This window comes from Pinus tabuliformis, chromosome 3_1, assembly GCF_031772625.1.
Source record: "Pinus tabuliformis cultivar Carrire ecotype Pingquan chromosome 3_1, CPIR1, whole genome shotgun sequence".
Classification (NCBI taxonomy): domain Eukaryota; kingdom Viridiplantae; phylum Streptophyta; class Pinopsida; order Pinales; family Pinaceae; genus Pinus; species Pinus tabuliformis.
In genome coordinates, this window is record NC_142301.1 from 511,359,514 (window position 1) to 511,385,334 (window position 25,821).

General features: G+C 41.5%; 1 protein-coding gene across 3 annotated transcripts in view; it reads right to left on the bottom strand.

Moving 5' to 3' along the window:
- Positions 1-25,821, bottom strand: part of LOC149188053 (D-2-hydroxyglutarate dehydrogenase, mitochondrial-like) — a 455,451-nt gene that overhangs the window by 332,842 nt on the left and 96,788 nt on the right. The window lies entirely within an intron of this gene.

Below are 25,821 nucleotides of genomic sequence, written 5' to 3' on the forward strand. Positions count from 1 at the left end.
TCCCGATGCTGAGGCTCCCTCTGTCGCTAACAAGTTCTCCCTCTACTGACCTCTATGTTGCTGCAACAACTCCCTGCATCTCGCACCGTTACACACTTCTCTGTGCCATCCTGCACTGGTGCAACACTCCTGTGCCTCTCGCATTGTTGCAACCTGCTAGCCTCGCATTGCCCAGGGACTCCTGCACTGTAGCACTCTCCGCTGCTTCATCCGCATCCATCTCTATCGACATCCGCTAGTCTTGCTACTCCTCCTTGGGGCTCCCGTAGCAAGGTATAATCCAAGAGGTTGGGTACCTCAAGGATCTTGCCCCTCATCACCTGTAGTCCTCCTGACTACAGCTCGATGTCTCCACACTTCTTCTCTAGTGGCACATGAGCACTCATGGCACAGTCGCCATCCTCCTCGACTTCTTTCTTCGCCTTCGCTGGCGCTGCCTTAGAGTCAGAAGCCTCTCCCTTACTCTTCTTCCTCAGACATTGATTTGCATAGTGACCCAGTTCCCCACAGTGGAAGAACTTGACTTTGGAGAGGTCCTTCTTCTTCCTCTTCTCCTGCTTTCCCGCAGATGCCAAAGTTGCATCCTCTTCCTCTTCCTTCTTGATCCAGACCCCTTTGCTGCTACTCCCCGTCTTGGTCATCCGTCTAATCTCTTCTTACAGTTCTTCCTAGTCTGGAAGACTCGCCTTGCCCAGTATGCTCTAGACAAATGTCTCCCACTCCTCGGAGACTACGTTAAGTGCAGTCCTCACCATCAACTCTTGATCCGGAGTGGCCCCTATGGAAGTCAGTTGGTCACGGATCTCCTTCAACCGACTGAGGAAGACATCTATTTGCTCTCCCTTTTGCATCTGGTATGACCTTAGTTGATTCTCTAGGAGCATCTTCCTCTGCACGGATTTATGCTGGTACAATGTCTTCAAAGTGTCCCACGTCTCCTTTGTCATTTCCTTCTCGGCAATATGTGGGAGCACATGATCCTTGACCCCATCAAGGATGATGCACTTTGCCTTAACCATTGCCTCCTCGTAAATTTCATTAGCTACCGGGTCAACTGATATAGCCATTACTCTCAAGGCGAAGCCCTTGATACGATGTCTGTCTAGAATGGACAGGATCCTGACCTTCCAAACCACAAAGTTGGATGCTCCGTCCAGCCTATCCTAATCCCTCAGCCCATTCACGGCCATCTCTCTACTGTTCTCTGTCGACTCCTCCGAGTCTCTCTACTTCCCGCCTCGAAATTCTCGGCTCAACTCCTGCAGAGTCTCTCTACTTCCCGTCTGGAAGTTCTCGGTTCGACTCCTCTGAGTCTCTCTACTTCCCGTCTAGAAGTTCTTTTTTGGACTCCCTCTCAATCTCGATTTCCCTCCTGCAATTCCTTCTGCCAACCGTCAAGTTTCCCCTTTCCAATCATTTGTGCAATTGCAACACTAATCCGGATTCCTTGGCCAGAAATCCGCCTCGGCAGCAACTCCCTCTACCTTGGTCTTTCCCTGTTAGGTATTGTTCTAACCACAATACCCAACCAGCTTTGCTCCCGCAAACTGCCCACAGCTTCCTTTGCCCCAACAACTGAAGGATTGAGCCTCTTGGCCCTACGCAATCCTGGCACCGACAATATTTCAACTTTAGGAAATATTTTACAGTTGTCAGTTTCAGTTTGTACAGCAATTTGATATCATATTGCAGCAGTAGTAGTTGGTTTTCAGTTGGTTTGCAGTTTGCTTTCCAGTTTGGTGAAGTGGGTTTGAATGTAGTCTTCAAATTGGGATCAGCTCAATGGTCAAGCAACTGGTCTGTGTTGAAATTTCTAAATGTTACCCATTAGAAATCCCTACTGCATTATCTAGTTTATTTCACCTACTTGTTTATTCCTTAACAAGTTATTTATTCACATAAATACTAAAAATAAACACGAATGCAGCCTTAACTCATATACAGATCAACAACTAAAATACTAGACAAACACACAAGGGACACCGTTATTTTTGGACAATCGTCCCCGAAAAAACCCAATGCGGGAAAACCAGTGCAGCAATTCTGAGGGTTTTATTATTATGCAGATTTCTTGAGTACAACTAGGGTGCCGAATTGGCTCACCCAAGAGATATTTTTACACGGCAGTAATACCTCTTCTCGGAGACAGATATTCAACTTCTCAGCGCTAGTCTGCCCCACGAAAATCCTTTCGACGCTTTTCCAAGGCTCTGCGTCAACCCTGCTAGCCTCTGTGTAGCTCATAAACCCTCTGCGTTAGCCTTCTGCCTCTCTACATCATCTTTCTGGCCTTCTGAGTCACCCACACAAGCCCCTCAGTCTCTGCACAGTCTCTCGCTGCCTCTGCATGTCTCCTCCTGCCTCTGCGTCAACCTCTTCAGTCACTGCGCTGACCCTCAGGGACTATCTCTGCCTCTCTGCTATGTACTCACTACCCCTCGCTGCAACAGATCACTTGTTCAAATTTTCTCAGCAAACCCCGCTCCAGAAAATCACACTGACCGATCAATCTTGGTGTATCTCCAACTGACCCTCAAGCCTCTTATACTTTTCCTATTGACTCTTCAACGGCCGAGATTAAGTCTCTAATCAATGGTTAAGATTAGATTTGGCTTGATCCATGTCATTTAGAACATTCTCACCCAGTTTTATATTAATACCCATTAATATTTTAATTTTCCTAAGTTTAGACTTAGGAACTGCATTAAAATATTAATTATTTAATATCTCTCTAACCGAGCGGAATTTCCCAAAACCATTTCTAGGTCTTGGAGATCTCATGTGCTTCCTCCACCAATTTTCATGGCTAGAGCACATCCGATTCTACCGCAAATCAACACTCCCTCTTAGCGAGGAATATGCTCTAGTAATGCTCCACCACTTAACATCACACTGATCCTCCAGCACCGGTACATGTGCTGATGTTGGGCCTGCTGCCCTACATCCAATGCAATGTTTCCTTCTGTACTGTTGCCCATGGCTCTGCCACTGCCACTGCTACATATGTATTGCAACTCCCTCTCAACGTGCTGCATCATGTTGCCCATAGCACTACCACTGCTAACTGCTACACTGCAACTCATTTACTGAGAAGTAAGTAACTGATCCACCCAAATACTAGCATCCTTATCAGTCTGGAAGCCTCCTGATACTGAAGCTACCTCTATTTCTATCTGATGCTCCCTCTGCTACCTCTACGTTGCTGCAACCACCTCTATGCCTTTCGCACTGCTGCAACCTCCACTGTGCCTCTCACACTGCTGCAACCACCTTTGTGCCTCGCAACCGCCACTGCACTGCTACAAACCCTGGCACTCTAGCATTTCCTTGTCGCTCCATCGCATCTTGCTTCTACCGAAATCCGTCATCTTTCTACTATCATTCAGGGCTCCCATAGTCGGATATGATCCAAGAGTTTGGGTACCTCAAGGATCCTGCCCCTCATCGTCTGTAGTCCTCCTGACTACAGCTCGATGTCTCCCCACCTCTCCTCTAGAGGTGCATGAGCACTCATGGCACAATCGTCATTAGTCTCGACTTCTTTCTCTGCCTTAGTCGAAGCTGCCTTGGATTCAAAAGCCTCTCCCTTGTTCTTCTTCCTAGCACATTGGGATGCATAATGACCCAGCTCCCCACAATGGAAGCACTTCACCTTAGAGATTTCCTTCTTCCTCTTCCCCTGCTATCCTGCAGATGCCACAGCCGCATCCTCCTCCTCTTTCTTGATTCGTCCTCCTTTGCTGCTACTTCCTGCCTTGGTCAATCATCTGATCTCTTCTTGGCGAAGCGCTGCCCACATCTCTTCCCATCATGGAAGAATAGCTCTACCCAAAATGCCTTAGACAAATGTCTCCCACTCCTCGGACACTACATTTAGGGCGGTCCTCACAATAAACTCCCGATCCGGTGTGGCCCCTATGGAAGTAAGTTGGTCCCAAATCTCCTGCAATCTGAGGAGGTATAGATCTATCTGCTCCCCCTTTTGCATCTGATACGACCGCAATTGATTCTCTAATAGTACCTTCCGCTGCACGGACGTGCCCTGATACAATGTCGTCAAGGTATTCCACATCTCCTTTGTCGTGTTCTTCTGAACACGGCAATGTGTGGTACGACATGATCCTTGACCCCATCAAGGATTACGCACTTTTCCTTCACCATTACATCCTCATAATTCTCATTATCAACTGGGTCTACTGGGATAGCCACGGTTCTCAAGGCGAAGCCCTTGATGCGATGTCTATCCAAAACAGGCAAGATCCTAGCCTTCCAGATGACAAAGTTGGAGGCCCCGTCCAACCTGTCCCGATCAATGTTTTAAGACTCTGACTCTGACTCCGACTCCGACTCGGCCGAGGATCGACTCCGACTCCGACTCCGAAACGGTAATGACTCGGCCGGCTCGATTTCAATGACTCGGTCGTTGTAAAAAATACATTAAATATTTATTTTTTTTATAAAAAAACATAATTTTAAAGATTTTAAACATAATTTTAAAGATTTTCATTCATGTTTCCAAACACACAGCATTATAATATAGATGGAAGACAACATATGATCAAAGTAGGCTCATGAACCAATCCATTATATCAAAATGGTACCCAATGGCAATACATAGTCAACTGTCATACATGATCAAAGACTCAAAACAAAAAACACATAACCAAGGAGGCTAGAAATGGCCTCTACAACAAAAGTAAACTGTGACGGTGACCAAACTCCAGTACTAGTACTATAGTACTACTGGGCCACTGGCTAGTAGCTACTGTCAGAGGAGCCAAGATCACGTCGATCAATCTCTGGATCATCATCATCAGAGTCAGACAGGGGGCCCCATGGCTCCTCCTCATCATCATCATCCCCAACTACAACTGTAGAAGTGGTACCACTAGCAGGCTGTGCAACTACAGCAGATGCAAGCTGAGATAGAGTAGATATGCGGCTGCGCTTCTGTCGTGGCTGAGCAGAGGAAGCACCTACAATTGGAGTCCCTGCTGGCTGTGAGACTGAGGCTGGTGGATTGGGATCTGCATTCAACTGAATAGGCTGAAGTTGAACAGCATGTTCAAGTTCAACTGATGTCTCCAGATCTAAATCTAAATCAAGATCCTCATCAGGATCAAACTCCGCTGGACAACTCTCCACTACCCAATCTGATGTTGGATCAATGTCTTCCAACACAATGGGATCTGAATCTGGTCTTTTGTTCAGCAAATGGTTTCGTCTGAGCCGGAGGTTGTATTGGACAAAAACTAGATCATTTAACCGTTTTTTATCCAAACGGTTTCTCTTCTTTGTGTGAATCCTCTCAAAGACAGCCCAATTGCGCTCACACCCAGATGCACTGCAAGTTTGACTCAAAATACGAATTGCAAACCTTTGCAATTCAGGACAATGGCCACCAAAGGCCTCCCACCATTGTGTTGCAAAAAGCATAGGAGTGTAATGAGTTAGCTCAACAAAATTACAAATTATATCTAACTTTCAAATTATAAACGATTTAACAAACTTTAAAAAAAAGTAAAACTATTAAGAATTTGAAAATTGAAATTTTTGTTTACCTGGCTCATCTACTTCTCTTGCAATCTTTGCTAGGTTCTTCCCAAAGGTACCTGCTGCATTGCTGAAGATATTGGCCTGTCGGTGTATCTCCAGCTGATCAGACTCCAATGGGATCATGCGTTCAATGCAATCAACCAGTCCATCTCTGACCTCCCCCGTCAAAGCTCCTGACTCCTTAGCTTTATAATGATACCGTGGGTTCAAAAAATACCCAGCTGCATGTATAGGGCGATGGAGTTGATTGTTCCATCTTTCATCAATGATTGCCCAAATGGGCCCATACTTTGCCACTCTATCCTTGTATATCGTCTTTATTTGCTCCTTTGCTTGATCCATAGCCTCATAAATGAAGCCCATAGCCAACCTTTCCCCATCCACCAACCGCAACACCTTAACTAGTGGCTCAGCAAGCTTCACAATCTCTGCTGCCTTTCTCCAAAAAGTTTCTTCATGGACTTTCCTTTTCAATTCTTTGCCTTCTGGTTTGTTAGACCAATTGCTTTGATTCCATTCATCACTGGAAAACATCTTTTGCAAGTTTCTATGTTGGGAAAGCATAGATTGCAATGTCAAAAAATGTGTAGCAAATCTAGTGATGGCAGGCCTAATAATATCCTTGCCCCCAGTGTGTTTCCTCATGAGGCTCAAAACCAATGTATGATTGTAGATAAATTTTGTTATGCTTTTGGCATGATCTATAGTGTTTTTGACCCAATCTAATTTTCCAATATCCTCAAGCATGAGGTCTATGCAATGTGCAGCGCATGGGGTCCAAAATATGGTCTTGTGTTTTTCCTCTAACAATTTACCAGCAAGAACATAGTTAGAGGCATTATCTGTGATGATTTGAACAACATTAGCCACCCCCACCTCGTCAACAACCTGATCCAATAGCTGAAACAACAAGTGGCCATCTTTTATCTTATTAGATGCATCAACTGATTTTAAAAACATGGTTCCCTGTGGGCAGAAGACAAGAAAGTTTATGATGGTACGGTTTCTTTGATCAGTCCATCCATCTGACATGATGGTACACCCTGTTCTTGCCCATGAGTCCCTGAACTCTTGCAAATACTCATTAATGGATTGAATTTCTTTCTGCAAACGAAACCCCCTTAGCTCATGCATAGTAGGGCCTGTTGTCGCGCAAACTGGCACGACAACGCTCAGACCGGGGGCTGTCACTCTGATCCCCGGTCTCTCCGTTTAAGCCTGTCTCCCACGGCTAAGGGGGGTAGACCCTGAGGAAAGATGAAGGCCAACTGCCAAACAGTTGGGCCAGGAGACGAGATGCACTAAAATGGTTTGATGAATTGGGCAGACCAGTGCCTTAAAAGATCCAAATGACTGCTAGCTAGATGATATGAGAACATGAACCACGGACAACAATCATCAGAGAAAAGAGAGCAATGCTTTAAATATTCAGTAAAACCACAACGCTCATCAAGTAACGATATCCAGCAACTTAAAAGAAATAAATCGCTTCAAACAGCAGAGAAACCAGATATCAATTTCGTGCTCAGATCTCAGCGTGAAAGATAAGCATAAATAAAAGACTGAACTGGCAAAAACAATTTTCCAAATTTTTTTTTTTTTTTTTTTTTTTTTTTTTAAAAAACTAAAATCTAGAAATCTAATTAAAATCTAATCTGACAAAAGAAAACTAAATTTTATTTTTTTTTTTTTTTTTTTTATTGTTTTTATTGTTTTTTTTTTTTTTTTTTTTTTTTTTTTTTTTTTTTTTTTTTTTTTTATTATTATTATTTTTATTTTTTTTTTTTTTATATTTAAAAAAAAAAAAAAAAAAAAAACAACTAAAACATTAACTAAACTACAGCACCATAAACCTAAAAAATTAAAACTATATGAAAAATTTTAAATAAACTAAATGTTAATAAACCTAAACTAGAATTAAAATCTAATTGTAACACCACTATACGCTACCCATTATAATCAAAACTTAACAAAGAAATAAGATTTTTAAAAAAAAAAAAAAGAACAAAGGCCGCACCCTAACATAACCTAACTAACCATCCGACTATGGTAAAGGCAGCGGATTCAACTCATTCGAAGCCACAACCACAGCTTGCAAACGAAAAAAAAACCCGACGCTGAACACTTAGCCCGACCCAAACATGTCAATGCATATGCGATATGGAGTGATACAAAGCGGGAGAGAGGGCGTGACAGAATTTGAAGGGGAACGAGGTCTGGAAGAGGCCAACGGCAGAGACGGCTTCGTGACAGGGCTGGAGGGCGGAATGAGGGCTACGCTGCTACGGGCTGGCACTCAAACTGAAGCCCAAAGGCAAATACGCAGGTGATGGCGGCTGGAGGTTTGCAGATATGGAGTTTCGACAAGCACAGGGGCCGCAGGCCAGAACTCAGAAGGCAAGACCAACTCACGCAAACAACTGGGCATGAATTCGATTTTTAATGCAATTGGAAATGAAAACCGCTGCAGGGATGTAAATAAACATTGGGTAATACATGCATAAGCACAGTCACGACCACCAAATCGTAGGGCTTGATAAGAGGACGCACAGTCAACAGCAAAAAAAATCGATTTGAAATTCGTTTGATACACAGAAATTTGCCTGAAGATGGACGACGCAGCTGCAAACAGATTTTCCTTAGATTTCCCAATAAATTACTGAGTTTTGGTTGAACTTGTCACTGGTGTGTCTTGTCTATTAACTCAATGGCACATTTCTGAAGGTGTAACTTGTGATGTTTTGTCTCAGGTGTACATACAGTGCCAAGAATGCAGACCAGACCTCAAATCAGCAATTTATGGATAATATTGTGCTCAGAAATTGGCATTTACATGGAAATATAATGCATTAACATCAAGCTGGAACCTACACAATCATTTCATATTTATTGACAGAGGCTACAGCAGTAAGGAAACAGTGGAACCTGGCATACAAGACAGCGCAGTAAACTTCAATACAACGACCAGCTCCTTGTACGATACCCGTAGTGTAGTTTACTGGTGTTGTCCCCTTCAAAATTCAGTGCTTAACCCCTGCTACAGCCACACAACGATATATGCGAGAGTTTAAAGTGGAACCCTTCAAAACTAGCCTCAAATCAAAATTTTAAAGCTCTGGAACAGCCAGATTTAACAGTAATGACAGTAATGTTCTTGAAATATCAGAAGTAAATTCACTGTGAACTTCACTGTAAATCAGAAAAAATTTCTCAATGTAAAACATGCAATAAACTTTAACAGATTAACCCGGGGCACAATCAGCTGGGCTCTGCACAGAACAGCCTGTGGGAGTCGGCTGGTTCAGCCCAGAACTTCCCCAAACGCCCACAAATAGCCTTCACCCTAAAGTTTCCTGCACACCTCAAGAAAACATCAGCAAACAAGGGCAAGAGATGCTGCTAGATTTCAGAAGAAAATGGAGATACCTGCCATTTTCCAGAAACCCTACAGCATTCAGACCCTAGCACGTGAGCAAGATACCTGTGCTCACAATGCTCTGAAAAAAATCAGCTATTTTAACTGTTGAAAAACTGAAATATGCAGAAATTCAAACACCTCACAGCAGTTCCAGAGAGTAACACCAGCCAGTTTGAAACCCCAAAGTCTTTTTATTAATCAGAAATCAGTTTACAAGAGAGCTTTCAGTACAGACTCACAAATCAGATAAAAACCGAAAATGACCTCCTAAGACCCTACATAAAGGAAATGATCCCAACGGCTAGTTTTGGGTGATCCACAAAAATATTATTATTTTATTGCTTAGGGTTTTTGCTTTATGCTTTTTTTATTTTTTATTATTTTTTATTTTTCAAATTTGTTTTTTTTTTTAAATTTTAAAATTTTTTTAAAATTTTAAAATTTTTTTTTTTTATTTTTTTTATTTTTTTTATTATGTATATGAATTTATTATTTTTATTCATTAAAAAAAATTTTAAATTTATTTTAAGACGGATCATCAAACCCAGCCGTTGGAATCATCACCTAGCACCTAGGACCTAGGACTCATGAGGGGATTTACAACATTTTCAACCCTCAAGACACATTTCATCATGATTTTTTTACAATTTACATCTCAAAGGGATGAATCCACTTTAACGTAGACCCTCATAGACCACCCAGATCTGCGACACAACTATAATCTAGCAGAGTAACACGCTAGGATTCTCCTAAAGTCCTAATCACGAAATGCATCCCGGCTTTGGGGTTGGGTTTGAAGGAAAACTCTGCCGATCCATGGATCGGTGAGACTAAAAACCTCTCGGGACGCAGATCGTCATTAGAAAGTTAGGTCCACCTAGGCAACTTTACATACATGACTCTGATCTGCTTAGATTATTTACATTTCAAACATGCAGATTGGGTTTACAACAAAAATGATCAAGCTGTTGATGACTGTAGGCTGGCACGGACATGTCGCTCAGGAGCTATCCTTCTCTGCCAACAGGAAGGAGGTGTACTGCATGGGTAGTTGACCAGTAGTGGTCAACATCTGGCTCTACTTGGGGACACGTTGCTGCACTGGTAGGAATGTGAGAATCCAGAATCTGCATCCATACAACACACAAAATAAAAATAAGTAGCGTCCATTCCCAAATCATCATATGCATTAAGTACAGGAAAATAAAAGCTCTTCATTTATTGACTAACTAATAACATGAAAAGTAAATCTAATCCTAAAAACAGAAATAAAATGCTGAAAAGACAAGGAGTAGGGATAGAAATACAATACAAAAGATGCCCCATGGCATCAGATATCATCTCTGAAGAACAGCTTGAGCATTTGGCCGTTCGCTGGTAGATGAAGTGGTTCACCATCCAATCTGCTCAAGTGGAATGAGTTTGGTCCAGCTATGTCTCTAATGATGTACGGTCCCAACCACAAGCTGTCAAACTTTTTATGCTTTCCTGGTTTTTCATTTTTGCGATCCCAAAGTAAAACCATATCTCCAACCTGCAAAGATCTAGATCTAGAGCATTTATCAAAGCTTTTCTTAATATTAGATTGATTTTTGCATATATTTTCAAAAGCTGTCCGACGTGTCTCATCTAATTCCACAATCTGATCTATCCTGTTTTGAACAACATCTTTATCAGTGGAAAAATTTTGGAGGAGCTGATAGGCTGGCAATTTTAGGTGCACAGGTAAGGTAACATCCAAGCCATAAACCAATTCAAAGGGAGATTTACCAGTAGACTTCTTCTTAGTGATTCTGTCTGCCCACAAAGCATACTTGATTTTGCTGTCCCAAGACTTCTTGTTATCTCCTACTATTTTCTTGATAATGGTTATGAGATTTTTATTACTTGATTCAGCCAAACCATTACCCTGAGGATAGTAATTCGACGAATGAGATAAGACAATGCCATATTTGAAACAAAAAGATGTAAACTCTGAAGAACTGAAAGCCTTGGCATTGTCAGTAGTGATCTTAGCGGGGACACCAAATCTAGTAATGATGTTATTCTCAATGAAATTCATAATCACCTTTTCAGTGGCATTCTTAGCAGGAATGGCTTCTACCCATTTAGTGAAGTAATCAGTAGCAGTCAAAATCCAAGAGTAGCCATTGCTAGAATTTTCATGGAACTTCCCTATGAAGTCCAGACCCCAATGCTGAAAAGGTGCCTCTACAATAACAGGCTGTAGAGGAAGGGCAGCAAGCTTCTGTTTCCCAGTGAACAGTTGACAGGCTTGACACGATCTAACAAACTTGTGCACATCAGAAAAAATCGAAGGCCAGTAATAGCCAGCTCTCAGGATTTTGTGGGCAGTAGTTCTAGCGGCATAATGACCACCACAAAATCCTGAATGAAATTCGGAGATTAATCTTTTGGACTCAACATCGTCAACACACCTAAGCACTATGCCCTCTGGATTTCTCCATCCAAGGCCATCCTTCATAAGGCAGTACTTAGTGGCTTTTAGTCTAAGAGCCCTTCTTCTATGAGCGACTAAGTGGTTAGGACAAGCAAGATTTGTTAAGTAGTAAACTATGTCCTGATACCATTCATGCTCAGCTAACCTTCTTAACTCTGGTGAAGATAGATCGTCAAGGCAGAACAAACCAAGAGTCTTTTCATTACTTTCAGCTAACATTTGAGCTAAACCTTGGCCTTTGATCAGCTTAGTGGGTCTAATCTCTAAATCATACTCCTGTATCTTAGTAACCCACCTAGCACGAGTCCCTAAGCAATCAGTTTGAGTTAATATGTCTTTAACAGCAGAATGTGGGACGAAAGCGATGATCTTAGAATAACCCACATAAGTTTTAAAATGCTTAAGAGACTTGACTAGGGCATAGGCCTGCTTTTCCATGGTATTGTACTTCAATTCGGAATTTTGAAGTGCTCTACTCATGAAAGCGATAGGCTGCTCGTGACCCTCTCTATTCTTTTGAAGTAAGACACCGGCAATGGTATCCTCAGAAGCGAAAGAAAAAATCATGAAATCTTTGGAGTAATCAGGACTAACAAGGACCGGAGCCTTCGCGATAGCAGACTTGATTTCTTGGAAAGCCCTTTTGCCCTCTTCTTGCCAGACAAATTTCACATCCTTCTTCAGAAGACTTTGAATGGGCTTAGCTATTTCCGCATAATTCGGGATAAATCTTCTAATAAAATTTATCTTTCCAAGGAAAGACTGAAGGGACTTGAGGTTGTGCGGGAGAGGAATCTTTTGAATTGCTTCAACACGTTCAGGATCGACCTTGACTCCCTCCTTAGAAATGATATGACCCAGAAGTTTCCCTTCAGTTACCCCAAAGACAGATTTAGCCGGATTCAAAGAGATTCCATATTCTCTGCATCTATCGAAAACTTTCCTAAGATGATCTATATGGCTGATACCATCTTTAGAGAAAACAGTAAGATCGTCTTGGTAAATTTCGATAATTTTCCCGATTAATCCTTTGAAGGCATAATCCATGGCCCTCTGGAAAGTAGCCCCAGCGTTTGTTAACCCAAATGGCATTCTGATGTATTCAAAAGTGCCCCATGGTGTTGTGAACGTGGTCTTGTGTCGATCTTCCTTTTTAACCCAAACTTGATTATACCCCGAAAAACCGTCTAGTAATGACATCATCCCAGACCCAGTTACTCTTTGCAACAACGTTTCCATTTTTGGCAAAGGGTAATTATCCTTTTTGCACGCTAGATTAAGGTTTCTAAAATCGACACAAAGTCTTATTGTACCATTCTTCTTCCTGACAATCACCAAATTCGAACACCATGTCGAATGCCTAGTTTGAGCGATGATTCCTGCTGCAAGCATCTTCGCAAGTTCTTTTTGGACCAGGGGGGCTAACTTAGGATTAATCTGCCTAAGTTTCTGCCGAAAAGGTTTAGCATTTTCGTCCTTTAAGGGAATAGTATGCTCCATAATATCTTCCCTGTAGCCCTTCAACTCATCATAGGAAAAAGCCAAAACATCTCGATATTCACGAAGTAAACCAATTAACTTTTTCCTTTCCTCCAGACTAGTACCTTTACCGATTTTAACCATTTTCGGACTTTCAAAAGTACCAATGATAACTTCAAGGTACTCGCCTGGGTCCAACTTGTCTTCTTCTCTCAGCTTCGTGGCATCATGCCGATCAAAATATTGCTCTAAGGCAACTACATTTCTGGGAGTGGGATTTATGATATGTCCTTGATCTAAAGACCCATCCTCGCCAGGAACCCAGATTTTAGCATTATTAAACCAACTCCCCAAATCGACATCTATTCCCGAATTTATACCAGGGTTTAAAGTTCGAGGAGGAATTTGATTCCCGCTCTGATCCTTATCCCTTCTCTGGTATGTCAAACCCTTATCTCTAGCAATTTCCAGAATTTTCTCAGGAGAAGGTTTCTCACCATATAACCTAGCCAAAATGTCATCTTCGTCTTCAAGGTTATTTATGCTAAAAGCGGATTGAGGATTCACAACATCATAGCTCCTTTCCTTAACCTCTATCCAATCATTCATGGGCAAAGGGAACTTGCTCCCTACTACGTTTATTTGCTCACCTGTCCCAAGCATTCCATTATCGAGAAGTCTTCTGATAATGGGACAAGAGGACTCTTCGTGAAAATCAGCACAAGCACGACAGTAGGGAGGAGCATCATCCACCAGATTGGTAAGCGGATTAGGGGGCCTCTGCTCACTAGTTTGACCCTTTCTTTGCCAGTTACTATTTCTGTTATTATTATTTCGAGGCTGAAAATTTTGCGGTTGCGCTCTTTCCATTTGAATTAACCTATTCTGCAAAGTGTTTATCTCCTTGTTATGATTAATTTCCATGGTTTCAATTTTCTGAAGCAATTTGAGAACAAGTTCATTTTCAGGCTCTTGGGCTGCTTTTCCTTTAGTTTCCTTCAGTTTTGTAGCAGCCCTGTCATAACCTGGGATTTCAGACTTCCCAGAAGCTGCCTTGTCCTTCTCAAGCTCTACAGCTAAGGTTTGGCAAGCTCGATAATCAGTAAGTTTAGCACGCCTTAACTCATAAGATGGCTCAGGACCAAAGGCATCAATATAAAAATCTTGGAGAGTTTTATCTGAAGGTTTATAATCTTGAGGTAGTTCTTTAATAATGCTATTAAACCTTCTATTAAATTCCTCAACAGTTTCGTCTTCTCTCTTTCTCATCAGAGTAAGAGCTCTTACAAGATGTCGTCCCTCTCTTTTATCTCCATATTTTTCTCTAAATGAATTAATGATTGATTGTAAAGAGTCAAAAGAATTAGGAGGTTTTTCTGTAAACCAGTCATGAGCATCACCTCCTAGAGTCAAGATAAAAAGGGTCATCCTGACATCCTCATGATCAAAATCAGGAGATCTAGCGTACTTAGCCATCCATATGTTGAAATCTCGCAAATGGGAATTAACAGTAATGGCATTATCTCCATGAAAGCTAGGCAATTTGTCTATCCCAACAGATGGAATATCATTGGGGGCTCCAGGAATGTTAGAGAAATCACAAGGACACAACAGACTCATGGTGTTGCGCCTAACCTGACCCCTAAAGAGCAGATGAACGTCAGAAAGGGCTTCTTGTCCAAGATTTGTAAGGAGTGCACGAGAAACGAGTTTGTGTGATCGCACCCGGTAAACCTTTTCAGGATCCGGAGTGGGGTTGCACAGACTGCCTGGATGTCTTCTAGTGTACACTCTCGCAGATAATAATGGAAGTGGAGTCGCCACTTGAACAAGAAGCTAAGCACGGAAAAGCTTGAAACAAGGACCAAGGACAGAAAAACTCTATCCCCGGCAACGGCGCCAAAAAATGTTGTCGCGCAAACTGGCACGACAACGCTCAGACCGGGGGCTGTCACTCTGATCCCCGGTCTCTCCGTTTAAGCCTGTCTCCCACGGCTAAGGGGGGTAGACCCTGAGGAAAGATGAAGGCCAACTGCCAAACAGTTGGGCCAGGAGACGAGATGCACTAAAATGGTTTGATGAATTGGGCAGACCAGTGCCTTAAAAGATCCAAATGACTGCTAGCTAGATGATATGAGAACATGAACCACGGACAACAATCATCAGAGAAAAGAGAGCAATGCTTTAAATATTCAGTAAAACCACAACGCTCATCAAGTAACGATATCCAGCAACTTAAAAGAAATAAATCGCTTCAAACAGCAGAGAAACCAGATATCAATTTCGTGCTCAGATCTCAGCGTGAAAGATAAGCATAAATAAAAGACTGAACTGGCAAAAACAATTTTCCAAATATTTTTTTTTTTTTTTTTTTTTTTTAAATAAAACTAAAATCTAGAAATCTAATTAAAATCTAATCTGACAAAAGAAAACTAAATTTTTTTTTTTTTTTTTTTTATTGTTTTTTTTTTTTTTTTTTTTTTTTTTTTTTTTTATTATTATTATTATTATTATTTTTTTTTTTTTTTTATTTAAAAAAAAAAAAAAAAAAAAAACAACTAAAACATTAACTAAACTACAGCACCATAAACCTAAAAAATTAAAACTATATGAAAAATTTTAAATAAACTAAATGTTAATAAACCTAAACTAGAATTAAAATCTAATTACAATACCACTATACGCTACCCATTATAATCGAAACCTAACAAAGAAATAAGATTTTTAAAAAAAAAAAGAAAGAACAAAGGCCGCACCCTAACTAACCATCCGACTATGGCAAAGGCAGCGGCTTCAACTCATTCGAAGCCACAACCACAGCTTGCAAACGAAAAAAAAACCCGACGCTGAACACCTAGCCCGACTCAAACATGTCAACGCATATGCGATATGGAGTGATACAAAGCGGGAGAGAGGGCGTGACAGAATTTGAAGGGGGACGAGGTCTGGAAGAGGCCAACGGCAGAGACGGCTTCGTGACAGGGCTGGAGGGCGGAATGAGGGCTACGCTGCTACGGGCTGGCACTCAAACTGAAGCCCAAAGGCAAATACGCAGGTGATGGCGGCTGGAGGTTTGCAGATATGGAGTTTCGACAAGCACAGGGGCCGCAGGCCAGAACTCAGAAGGATAAACGCACTCACGCAAACAGCTGGGCATAAATACGATTTTTAATGCAAATGGGAAATGAAAAGCGCTGCAGATATGTAAATCGATCTTGGGTAATACATGCATAAGCACGGTCACGACCACCAAATCGTAGGGCTTGGTAAGAGGACGCACAGTCAACAGCAAAAAAAAATCGATTTTGAAAATCGTTTGATACACAGAAATTTGCCTGAAGATGGACGACGCAGCTGCAAACTGATTTTCCTTAGATTTCCCAATAAATTACTAAGTTTTGGTTCAACTTGTCACTGGCGTGTTTTGTCTATTAACTCAATGGCACATTTCTGAAGGTGTAACTTATGATGTTTTGTCTCAGGTGTACATACAGTGCCAAAGAATGCAGACCAGACCTCAAATCAGCAATTCATGGATAATATTGTGCTCAGAAATTGGCATTTACATGGAAATATAATGCATTAACATCAAGCTGGAACCTACACAATCATTTCATATTTATTGACAGAGGCTACAGCAGTAAGGAAACAGTGGAACCTGGCATACAAGACAGCGCAGTAAACTTCAATACAACGACCAGCTCCTTGTACGATACCCGTAGTGTAGTTTACTGGTGTTGTCCCCTTCAAAATTCAGTGCTTAACCCCTGCTACAGCCACACAACGATATATGCGAGAGTTTAAAGTGGAACCCTTCAAAACTAGCCTCAAATCAAAATTTTAAAGCTCTGGAACAGCCAGATTTAACAGTAATGACAGTAATGTTCTTGAAATATCAGAAGTAAATTCACTGTGAACTTCACTGTAAATCAGAAAAAATTTCTCAATGTAAAACATGCAATAAACTTTAACAGATTAACCCGGGGCACAATCAGCTGGGCTCTGCACAGAACAGCCTGTGGGAGTCGGCTGGTTCAGCCCAGAACTTCCCCAAACGCCCACAAATAGCCTTCACCCTAAAGTTTCCTGCACACCTCAAGAAAACATCAGCAAACAAGGGCAAGAGATGCTGCTAGATTTCAGAAGAAAATGGAGATACCTGCCATTTTCCAGAAACCCTACAGCATTCAGACCCTAGCACGTGAGCAAGATACCTGTGCTCACAATGCTCTGAAAAAAATCAGCTATTTTAACTGTTGAAAAACTGAAATATGCAGAAATTCAAACACCTCACAGCAGTTCCAGAGAGTAACACCAGCCAGTTTGAAACCCCAAAGTCTTTTTATTAATCAAAAATCAGTTTACAAGAGAGCTTTCAGTACAGACTCACAGATCAGATAAAAACCGAAAATGACCTCCTAAGACCCTACATAAAGGAAATGATCCCAACGGCTAGTTTTGGGTGATCCACAAAAATATTATTATTTTATTGCTTAGGGTTTTTGCTTTATGCTTTTTTTATTTTTTATTTTTCAAATTTGTTTTTTTTTTTAAATTTTAAAATTTTTTTAAAATTTTAAATTTTTTTTTTTTTTTTTTTTTTTTTTTTTTTTTTTTTTTTTTTATTATGTATATGAATTTATTATTTTTATTCATTAAAAAAAATTTTAAATTTATTTTAAGACGGATCATCAAACCCAGCCGTTGGAATCATCACCTAGCACCTAGGACCTAGGACTCATGAGGGGATTTACAACATTTTCAACCCTCAAGACACATTTCATCATGATTTTTTTACAATTTACATCTCAAAGGGATGAATCCACTTTAACGTAGACCCTCATAGACCACCCAGATCTGCGACACAACTATAATCTAGCAGAGTAACACGCTAGGATTCTCCTAAAGTCCTAATCACGAAATGCATCCCGGCTTTGGGGTTGGGTTTGAAGGAAAACTCTGCCGATCCATGGATCGGTGAGACTAAAAACCTCCCGGGACGCAGATCGTCATTAGAAAGTTAGGTCCACCTAGGCAACTTTACATACATGACTCTGATCTGCTTAGATTATTTACATTTCAAACATGCAGATTGGGTTTACAACAAAAATGATCAAGTTGTTGATGACTGTAGGCTGGCACGGACATGTCGCTCAGGAGCTATCCTTCTCTGCCAACAGGAAGGAGGTGTACTGCATGGGTAGTTGACCAGTAGTGGTCTTGTGTTTTTCCTCTAACAATTTACCAGCAAGAACATAGTTAGAGGCATTATCTGTGATGATTTGAACAACATTAGCCACCCCCACCTCGTCAACAACCTGATCCAATAGCTGAAACAACAAGTGGCCATCTTTTATCTTATTAGATGCATCAACTGATTTTAAAAACATGGTTCCCTGTGGGCAGAAGACAAGAAAGTTTATGATGGTACGGTTTCTTTGATCAGTCCATCCATCTGACATGATGGTACACCCTGTTCTTGCCCATGAGTCCCTGAACTCTTGCAAATACTCATTAATGGATTGAATTTCTTTCTGCAAACGAAACCCCCTTAGCTCATGCATAGTAGGGCCTTTGAAGCCTTTTCCAGCAGCATGTATGGCATCAAACATAGGCTCATAATATGGTGAACGAGCAGCATTAAAGGGGATATCAACATCATACCACCATCTAGCTATGTAATCACAAGCAGTCTCCCTCAATTCTTTCTTCCAATGGTCATCTAAAGTGGGCTGCATTTGAGTTTTACTAACTTCAGGACCATGTGCATCTGATGGAGAGGAGGGAGTGAAATAACTTTTGATAGTCACATCACCCTTTTTCAAATTCATTCTACCCTTTCCCTTATCTTGAACAGAAGCAAAAGAGGGAGGAACATATCGGAAAGGGTTGGATGCCTCAGTTTGAGGGATAGAGGAAGAACCCTCAAAATCATAGTGGGGCTTGGTAGCCATCATTTTTTGTATCTCCCTCTTCCTCCCAATTTCAGCCTGCATGTCTTTTTGGCTAGCCTTATCTTCTTTAAATTTCTCAAAGCTGGCCAACAAATTCTTTCTAATCTCCCCAATTTCTGGCGAGGTACATGGGGTAATTTGGCCTCTAATCCCTGCCAAGTGTTGTTTCAACCTATTAATGCCCCCAGGACCTTCCTTAATTTTCCTATGGCAAAATTTGCATTGCATTTGACTATCAACCATTTCAACATATGCCCAAGCAGGATCTCTTGCTCTAGGTGCCATTTTTTGACTAGGAAATAAAAGCAAACAATCTGAAAATGACAAAAAAAAACATTGATTCAATGTTCATTTATTTGACAAAAAACACTCTCTAAGCTTTCTAGATATGCACCTAAAATTTACTAAGCAAAAACAGATTTATAGAGGCGGAAAAAAATACCTCCAGGCACAAACTGCCTCCTCAAGGTTGCTCCAAGAATTAGCTCCTCAATGCTGCTCCAAATGGCTGCCCAAGAAGCTCCTCACTCCAGCTACAATGCTCCTCCAAGACTCCTCACTGCTGCTCCAAAACAAGCTCAAGAACTGCTCACTAACTCTCAAAGAAGACTCTCACTCAAATGCATAAGACTGCTGTGAGTGAATGAAAGCACTTGGGTGTGTTAAATAGGGTTTGGGAGGGGGAAATGGACCCCAAAAATCATTTAGCATATTGGTATAACAGTTTGAGATCCAAAACAAACATTAAACAATTTAAAAATCCCAAAAAAATCAATTTTTTAATGTTGTTTACGTGTGGAGGGCCGTCCCATTGTGACTCGGCCGAGTCATATCGGAAACGGCCGGGTTGGCCGAGTCACCCATGACTTGGCCAACCGGACTGCTTCCTAGGCCGGGTCACTCTCCCACCTTTTGACTCGGATCAAGCCGGCCGTTTCGGTTTCGAAACGGTCGTTTCTTAAAACAGGGGTCCTGATCCCTCAGTTTGTTCATTGCCATCTCTGCTCCTCTTCTAGACTCCCTCTGAGATTCGACTTCCCTCCTGGAAATCTCCCTCTAAGTCCTGATTTCCCTGCTGGAAATCTTCCCGCCAACTGTCGAACTGCTCCTCTCCAATCCTCTTTGCAACTACAACTCGGATCTGGATTTCTTGGCTAGAAATCCATCAAGGCAGCGACTCCCTCTACCTTGGTTCTGTCCCGTTAGGTACTGTTCTGCTCTGACAGAAACAACACCCCACCAACTCCACAATCTGCCCACAGCTCCCTAGGCCCCGGCAACTGAAGAAACTGAGCCTTCCAACTCTGCGCAATCCCAGCAAACGCTGAATCACTCCTCTAGCCAATTGCGTCAAGCCTACCTAGCTGAGTAGGATGACATGGCTCTTTGTGAGCCTCTTCTGCCTCTGCGCTAGCCCTCTCTCTGGCTCGAAATGATGACGCAGGCCCTCTGCGTCACTCCTTTGCTGCCTTCTGCTTAGGAGTAGCTATGTCTCTTGGGAGAGCTGCTACTGCTGCAAATTTCTGATATTGCTAGTGCCTTCAGTGCTCCTGTGATCTGCAATGCTCCGATACCATGCTGAAATTTCTAAATGTTACCCATTAGAAATCCATGCTGCATTATCTAGTTTATTTCATCTACTTGTTTATTCCTTAACAAGTTATTTATTCACATAAATACTGAAAATAAACACAAATGCAGCCTTAACTCATATACAGATCAACCATTGAAATACTAAACAAACACACAAGGGACACTGTTATTTTTGGACAATCGTCCCCCGAAAAACCCAATGCGAGAAAACCGGTGCAGCAATTTTGAGGGTTTTATTATTATGCAGATTTCTTGAGTACAACTAGGGTGCCAACCTGGCTCACCCAACAGAGATTTTTGCACGGCAGTAATACCTCTTCTCGAAGACAGATATTCAACGTCTCAACACTAGTCTGCCCCACAAAAATCCTTCCGGCGCTTCTCCAAGGCTCTGTGTCAACCCTGCTAGCCTCTAGGTAGCTCCTAAACCCTTTGCGTCAGCCTTATGCCTCTCTGCGTCGGCTTTCCAGCCTTCTGCATCACCCACGTAAGCCCCTCAGTGTCTGCACAGTCTCTAGTTGCCTCTGCGTGGCTCCTACTACCTCTGTGTAGCTCTGGCTACCTCTGCGTCAGCCTCTTTAGTCACTGCGCTGACCCTGAGGCACTATCTCTGCCTCTCTGCTACGTACTCACTGCCCCTCGCTGCAGCAAACCCCACTCCAGAAATTCGAACTGACTGATCAATCTTGGTGTATCTCCAACTGACCCGCAAGCCTCCTCTTATACTTTTCTTGTTGACTCTTCAACGACCGAGATTAAGTCTCTAATCAACGGCTAAGATTATATTTGGATTGATCCATGTCATTTAGAACATTCTCACCCAGTTTTATATTAATACCCATTAATATTTTAATTTTCCCAAGTTTAGACTTAGGAACTCCATTTATTAATTATTTTAATATCTCTCTAACCGGGTGGAATTTCCCAAAACCATTTCTTGGTCTTGGAGGTCTCATGTGCTTTAGCCTCTCCACCAATTTGCATGGCTAGAGCACATCCGATGCTACCACAAATCAACAGTCTGTTAGTTCTTTGTTGCACCACAGGGGCGCGGCATCCCCATTGGAGCCATTGTTATCCATGATAACTCCTAGAAATAATTTTTAGTTTGATAGTCATTTTAGATAAGGTTTTTCACCACTGCTCTTTGCATCTATCTGCTGCTTTGCTGAAAGAGGTTGTTGTGCTTACAATTGGAGATTAAAGAAGGAAGGACAGGTCCAGTTTAATTTGTTTTGGAGAAATTCCCTTGTTCTCTAAAACCCATTTCTTTCACTAATCCCATTTCATCCTTTAGCCACATCTCATATTTTAACTCTAGCCGTAACCCGCATTTAAAACTCTAGCCACATCTCATATTTCAACTCTAGTCGTAACCCATATTTAAAACTCTAGCCGCATCCCTTTTTTAAAAACTCTAGTCGCAGTTCTTTTTAAAGGGATGGGACCCGCAAACCATATCGCTATCGGCCCCTTCCCTTTTGTGAAACCATATACGCCCGTGTTCCCCCTTCGATTGCGATTGCGATATTGCATATCGTAAGTCCTCCCTGCCAATTGCAATATCACATAAACCCGTCACCACTCCTCCGTCGATATCACAATTCCTCCCCGCTGATTGCGATATCGCATAAAGTTTCGTCCCCCCGCCGATTGCGATGTGTCTCCCCTCACCGATTGCGATGTGTCTCCCCTCACCGATTGCGATAAGTCCTCCCCCGCCGATTGTGATATCGCAATCAGAGATCGCTCAAGTCACAAATCCCTTCTCCGTTGAATTCCCTTCCGACTTGCGATTGCGATGGACCCGAAAAGTTATGCATTATGGTTGTGTGAAATTTCAGGTCCGACATATTGGGAAATCACCATAAATCAGTGTTAACACCCCTTCTTCCTTCCCAATGGCGATATGCGAAGTCCTCGTTCCAGATGCGATATTCTATGTGTCATGTTTTATTAAAAGTTTCGTGTCCGGACAGTTGGTGAACATTATGGAATATGGTAAAAGGCCCCCCTCCTATATTCTAATTGCGATAACAGCAGACCCAGGTCAATGAATATTAAAACATCCATTTCGCTTTCCGCTCAAGAAGACAGCGAGCCACTTTCAATAGCAAACAACACAGCAAGATTCAAAGGGCCAGATGTATGAATTTCCACAAATATAGTGCCGCACTTCAAACAGTCTTATTTCCCTAAATTATTGTAACAGTTTATGTGACTCCCATTTGTATTCGAACTCTGTTAAAACAAAAAATCCCTATGAAAGCTCAATGTTTTATTAATCAAATAGGATTAGATCTCATAGTTGTCAATCGAATCTAGCCCAGGTGGCAGATTTTGTAAAAGAGATCTCACTCTATAAATAATGAGATTTTCGACTCTAAGGAGGGGAGATAATGTGAGGAAACCACTGTTGTATATTTTTCAGTTAATAGAAATACAGTTTGTAGCAATACTTTGTTTTAACCTGAGATTCATTTCAGTTTCAGTTCCATCTTATCATGCTTCTATGTTGTTATTAGTTTTCATAGCTTATTTGATTACTTGGAATTCAATGTTACATTGCTCCAACTTCCTTCAATTTGTTGTGATTACTGCGAATGTCCATATTCACATTAGTAAACTAAAAACTCCATGTCCAATGGTAGTTGAACTCACACTCTTTCACCTGCAAAAATCACATAGAAAACCAGAGTTAGCCATCTATATTTTTAAATATATTGAGAGAGCCCTCTCAGATTGGAAGGGCTAAATTCCAGTCAAAAGTTGGTTTGAAATAGTTACACTCGGTTGAAGGTTGACACATCCCAACCTGCTCCAGCCCAGTTGATAACACAACCTACAATTGGGCATAGGTCGGATTGGTGACATCTAGGCTTGTGCACATGGGCACAATCAGTAGTGTTAGCAGTGGTAGTATTACAGTGTTGTGATGCCAAAGCGTATATAGTGTAGGTCATTGTGATTGTTGACCGGATACACTACTACTAGAGTCATTAACAAATATGTCTATATGACGAACAATGTTGGTCATAATTGTGAAGCTAGGGTTTCAGTTGTGGAAGTTGAAGCATTGCATTGGTATTAACAACCAGGGTTTGATCATTGAACATAAGAAGTTGTATCTGCTGACGACTTTGTGCATTACTACAAAACGACAAAAGCCAGCAATGATTTAATGATTACTTATTCTTTTGAGCCCAAGGGGATCCAGTCTAAAAATTTTGAAACGTGGTCCGTCGACTGATAAGGGTCGCAGGGTGGTGTAAGGCAAGAGATTGGACCCACAAAAGGAAATTATAAAAAGGGAAAGGGGCTCATTTTATAAGGCTAATCTAACTACTAATTCTATAAGGCTATTCTAACTAAGGCCCCTTCTCTAAGCGTTGGGCCATAAAGAGTACACCTTATTGTGAAAATTCTATCACTGCAGCAACTGATTTACTTTTCCTACTTATTTCATCATAAGTTATTCATGAAATTACTTCAACAAACATTAAAATAAATATTGCTGCAGATATCACCTAGTAATGCAGAAACAAAAATATGCACACATTGACACAGTTATTTCGGATTAATGTCCCCGGAAAACCGAATGTGGGAAAACCGGTGCAGCAAGGGAGGATTTTATTATTCAGCAATTTTCTTGTACAACAGGGTGCCAAACTGGCTTACCCACAAATAGACAAACTTCCAGCACTTTCCTAAACCCAACATAGGCCCTATTGACCTCTGCTATGGCCTGAAACCCTCTGCGTCGGCCTAAAACCCTCTGCATCAGCCTGAAACCCTCTGTGTCAGCCTGAAACCCTCTACGTCAGCCTACTGAGGCTCTGCGCAGCCTCTCTGGGCTTCTGCGTCACTCCTGCAACCTCTACGTGGATGACGCATGCCCTTTTGGCTCTGCGCAGTCTCTGTTGCCTCTGTGTGGCTTCCTCTGGTTTTGCGTTTGCCTCTCCTATGCTGATCTCCTATCTCTCTGTTTCGTACTTGTTGCCTCCTGACTGCTCTCCAGACCACTGGTTCAATTTTTCAGCAAACCCTGCTCCAAAATTTGAATTGACTGGTCTCCCTCGGTGTGTTCTCCAAGTGCCCCCCAAGCCTCCTCTTATACTTTTTATGTTGACATTTCAACGGCCGAGATTAAGTCCCTAATCAACAGCTAAGAATAGATTTGGCTTGATCCATGTCTTTTGGACCATTCTAACACAGATTCATATTAATACACATTAATACTTTATTTTCCCTAAGTTTAGACTTAGGGACTCCATTAAAAATATTAATTATTTTAATATCTCCTTATCTGTTTAGAATCTGCCCAAAACCTTTCTGGGTATTGGAGATCTCATGTGCCCCAACCTCTCCACCAAATTTCGTGGCTAGAGCACATCCAATGCTATCCCAAATCAACACCTATGGGGTTGGAAACTTTTCCCACACTTAGGTGTACATTTTAAGCAACACCAAGGGTTATTGAAGACGATATCTATATTGAGCAACCTCAAGGTTTTGAGGTGTATGATAGAGAAACGCATGTTTGCAAGTTGAAGAAATATGGGTTGAAGCTGGCTCCTCATGCATGGTACTCTAACATTGATGGTTATTTATTGAGTCTTGGTTTCAAGAAGAGCAATGTTGATCCAAACTTATATTTCAAAGTTGTTGAAGGTGAACCTTTGATGTTGTTGTTGTATTTAGATGATTTGTTTCTGACAAGGGCTGAAGTTTTGATTGTCCTGTGTAAAAGGGAGTTGGTTTTTGAATTTGAAATAAAGGATCTTGGTCTTATACATTACTATTTTGGATTGGAAATTTGGCAAAAGCCTAATGGAATCTTTCTTGGCCAAGAAAAATACACTATCTCAATCCTTCAGATATTTGGCATGATGGACTGCAAGTCCATGGACACTCCTATGGTGATGAATTTAAAGAAAATCTGGGGTTGTGACTCTGATTTGAATGATCCCTCTATGTCTTGCAAACTGTGTGATTATCTTGTGAACACTATACCTGATATTTGTTATGTTGTGAACACATTGAGCCAATTCTTGGTTGAGCCCCAGCATGTGCATTGGGTTGCAGAAAAATATATTCTGAGATATTTGTGTGGTATTATTGAATATGGTCTGAAATATGCTGCTAATGAAGAATGGCAACTATATGGATTTACTGATGTTGATTAGGTTGGAAAATCTAATGATAGAAAGAGCACTTCTGGATTTTGTTTTGGCTTGGGCTCGACTATGATTTCATGGTCTAGTAGAAACCATATTTCTATTGCTCTAAGTACCATTGAAGTTGGGTATATAGTTGCATGTTCAGCCTGTTGTGAAGCTGTGTGGCTTCAAAAGTTGTTT